Genomic DNA, 4,492 nt, shown 5'->3' with positions numbered 1-4,492 from the left:
TATTCCCGCCAGTGGCTGTGCAATGACGTCGGCCAGTGCCTTCAGTACCCTCGGATGGAGCTCATCCGGGCCTGCCGACTTAAAGGCATCCAGTTCTTCCAAGTGACTCTGCACCATCTCAGGGTGTACGCATGGTAGTCTGGCACCCTGCTGCTGTCTCTCTGCAATCCCAGTGAGAGACTTGTCTTGCCCCTCACTTAGGAACACTGAGGCAAAGAACTCGTTGAACAGTTCAGCCTTGTCCCCCTGTCCGTCACCAATTGCTTCTGTCCATTTAGTAGGGGTCCTATTCCTCCCTGGGCCTTCATTTTACTCCCCATATATCTAAAAAAACAATTTCTTGTTGTCCTTTATTTGGGATGCCATCCTCAGCTCCATGGTAGCTATGGCCCATCTAACTGCCTCCCTATAATCACGAGCAGAGGAGGTATACTCCTCTTTGGTGATGTCTCCCTGTTTCCACTTTTTTATGTGCCCCACTTTTGGCACGTCTTCTCCCGGTCAACTGTGGTTTCTTGCTGGTTCTTTCTGGTTCTTTGTTAATTTTAGAACCATCTCCAAGGCCGTATTTCTGCTTTATCTCCTGACAATGGCTGATGGGCTGTATCCTGTTCTTACACGACACATCATGCACTTTGCACACTATCCCATTGTTAGAAAACTGTTTGCTTAAGCATTTGCAACATTAGTGACTTTTAATATATCATCCTGCCTTGTGACGAGCAGCTTTTGCTGAGACACAGGAAAAAGCTTTTGTTCAGCTGCACTTCAGCACTCCCCAAAATCCAAATACAGTCGCCCTAACAAGAATATTTAAACACTTAGCTCCCATTACTATTTTTTGTCATGGGAATAGTGAAGGACATTTTTGAATGCTGAAATACATTCACATCCCTTGCATTTTCCCCAGTATATTCCCCAGAGCTGCCTGTACCTCCTTGTTTTTCAGGCTGTAAATGATAGGATTTAACATGGGAGTTAAAATACTGTACTGGATGGAGAAGAGTCTGTCAAGAGCCACCAAAGACATTGAATTGGGTCTTAGATATTGAAACAAACTAGTCCCATAATGCAGAACAGCCATAGTGAGATGGGAACTACAGGTAGAGAAGGCTTTAAGAGGCCAGGGAGATGGACAATGAGATAAAGCTAAAAATTTAAACTTAAAATGGGATGCGTCATCTTGTTGATGAAAGTCTCTGTGCATGACATTTCTATTAGAGATGGGAGCTCACAACTGAAATTATTCACTTTCTTGGGCCCACAGAAGTCTAAATGTAACACAGGAACAGTGTTTATCAGTGCAAATAATATACTAATCAGCCATGTACCACCTACTAGTCATATACAGACTTTCTTATTCATGGTCCATGCATAATGCAGTGGGTTACAGATGGCAGTGTATCTATCTTTGGTCATTGCTGATAGTATGAAAACTTCTGTACAGACCATAAGAAGAATTAAGCTCATCTGGGCAATATAGCCATGGAGATAAATGGTTTTCTTCTCTGCCAAGAAATTCTGCAGCATCTTTGATACAGTGACTGAAGAGTAGCAGATGTCAAGGAAGGATAAATGGAATAGAAAAAATACATAAGGTTGTGGAGGTGAGGATCAGCTCTTATTACCAACATTCTCCACCGCGGTTATTAAGTACATTAGAAACACCACAAAAAGGAAAGGTTGGAACTATGGGTTACTGGAAATACCGGATAGAACAAAATAGCTGACAGTCATTCGTTTCCCCATGGCCATTTCTGCACCAAACCTTGAACCTAAAAGAAGAAAAGAATAAAGAAATATATTTGAAAAATTATAATGAAGGAAATGTACTTCTCTGTTTATGAGGAAGGAGATCTCTTTATAGAGGACTTTGTCATTCTGTCTAACCCGCTGTGTTCCAAATAACTTCAAACAAAAAATGGATTTTTAATGAGGACATAATCACTACTGGGAAGGGGAAAAAATCACATTTGTTTTTTTTTTTGTCTGTTTATTCCATAATCTTCTTCATATATAATAAATTGCATCTCCTACTTCCTGCCTGATGATGGCAGGAGAAAAAGTTTAAGGAAATTTCATGTATTCTCAATGAGATAATTATGTAATCTGAAGGGGAGAAAGGAACAGAGAGTGAAATTTGGAAAGAAAGGAAGATTATTCAGGTTTATTTTTGGTTTATTTTGGGGGGCTAGAAGTGATATATTACTAAAAAACTAAAGCCAAAATAATAATGGTTTTGATTATAACCACAATATTTTTAATGGGATACTTGGGGTATTTCAGAGAACTCATCTTCATAGCATATAAGCAATAGCAATTGCAAAAGATAATTAGGATAATCTTCAAGTTTAATAGCCACTATCTCATTAATATGGGAATTGCAAACAACTTGAATGTTTTTATCCATCATAGTTACACAGCATTCAAAATACCTTAGTCCAGTTGTTTGCAAGTTCTTCCTATATTGAAACAACTTCCAGTGATTTTTCACCTTCACTCAAGCATGTTTCCTTACACAGTTACCTCTGAAGGACTGAGTTTCCCCTTGGACTACCTGGAGAAGTCCCATTACAGATTCTGCATAAGACATGACTGCCAAACTCTGTAAGTCTGAGGATGAAATTCCATTTAATCTTAAATTATCTAAAAATGGCTTATGTCCCAGTGTAGCTGCTAAAGTGCCATTTTTGGAATTCATGCAGATTTGAGATTCTATTTCCCTTTTCAGATATGATATGGTTATCCATGTAAGCACATCATTACATAGAATTTGGTGACTGTATAGCTAGAGAAAAAAATGACATAAAAAAAACCAACAACACAAAACACTGTTTCTGAGTGGAGGTGGAGGCTTCTGCCATATAGTGGCCCAGTAGATGCTCATTAGGACCCTATTCTAGGGGGTGGAGAAATCAGTTTCTTGTCTCTGTTATGTAGGCAGGATATGGACCAACCATCCTTGTCTTTAGGCTGGTCCAAGAAAAGTATGTGGTGCCAGGATGGGAGGGAGCCGGAAACAGTGTGAATTAGTTAGACAGACACAGCTCCCAAAGAGAGGGCCCTTGGTTTATATTCCTATTCCCATTACCCAGTCAGCAAAATGTGTGAGGCATGAACAGAATATCCATAGAAGCAGATGTTGGACTCTGAAATGCTTTTCTCCAACTGACTTGACAGAGCCAGTGGCGAATGGCCTTACTTACTTGCCTTTCCTTGTTTTCTTTCTTTCTTTTTAGAAGCTGAATCTTAGTTTCATTTTACCTTATTGGTTCCTTTAGTTTCAAGCCTGACATAGTATATAGTGCTGGACTCTGTGAAAGAGGTATCCATTACATCCTAGATTTCAGTTGTTTAGTTGGTCCAAACACAACATGACTCTATCCCTGATAAATTTCTGCTGCTTTTAAGAAATTGGTATGATTACCCTTGAGGCAAGTGCTCGTTGCGATATCTTGTATTGGACCAACTGGAGAGGTGTTGGACAAAATGTTGTGCATCAAGCAGCCTGAGGAAAGGGACTTCATACCTGAAAGCTACTGCAACAGCTCTCCCAAGTACAAGTATAGAGTTTATCTGATCATAGATGTAACCCATGCTGGTATGCTAAGGCTGATACACCAGATTTTGGGTCCTCAGGGTGCCAGTAGCCCTAGGAGCCCCTCAGGCAGACTGCTTACTAAGGTGTTCCATGGAGAGATGTGCATCTCACCCTCACTGCCTAGGAATTTGCTCTGAACCCAATGACTATGTTATTATTTATTATAGACAACCAATTTATATACAGAAAAAATAATAAACAAAAATATAATAACAATAGTTAATAATAAAACTATTAATTTAGATAAAAAATTACAGCTACAACATTAGGTGTATAATTCCAGCATACTGTTAAACAACCTCAGTAATTAAATTCACCTTGGTATAACACTTTAAAACAGCCCTTCCCCACCCACCCTAACCCAATTGATTTCCTTCTGGTCACAATTCACTTCCCATAACAATAAATGGCAACACAGCTATAACTATGATCCACCACTAGATGGTGGAGGCAAGGCTTCTGCTGCTCCGGGGAAAATGGTCTCTTTCCTGGTAACACAACGAATCAGGTTCTGAACAGCTGATACAGGCAGTAGTCTCCCTTTATTTCCTTGTGGAAATACACTTCCTGCAAACACTAGTGATTAGGTGTCCCCTTACACACCCATTCTCGTTTGTTTTCTGTCATCCCACTCCCTCTTGGGTCTGTCTCCACTTCCAAGCACATCCACCTGCAGGCAGTGATTTCCCTCTGCAGGTCTCTGATTCTGCATCTGGAGCCTTCCCAGCCTGGACAAGGGATTTCCTCTGCAGGTCTCTGACCCTGCATCTTGAGTCTTCCCAGCTCAGATATGCGTTTCCCTCTGCAGGTCTCTAACCCTGCTGCTCCAGCTGCTTCTCCTGGCTCCAGCAAGCCTACCAGCTTTGCTTACAACCCCATCTCCACTCTTTC

This window comes from Alligator sinensis, unplaced genomic scaffold, assembly GCF_000455745.1.
Source record: "Alligator sinensis unplaced genomic scaffold, ASM45574v1 scaffold174_1, whole genome shotgun sequence".
NCBI lineage: Eukaryota > Metazoa > Chordata > Crocodylia > Alligatoridae > Alligator > Alligator sinensis.
The sequence above is the reverse complement of the archived record's forward strand: the minus strand, read 5'-3'. Positions refer to the sequence as shown.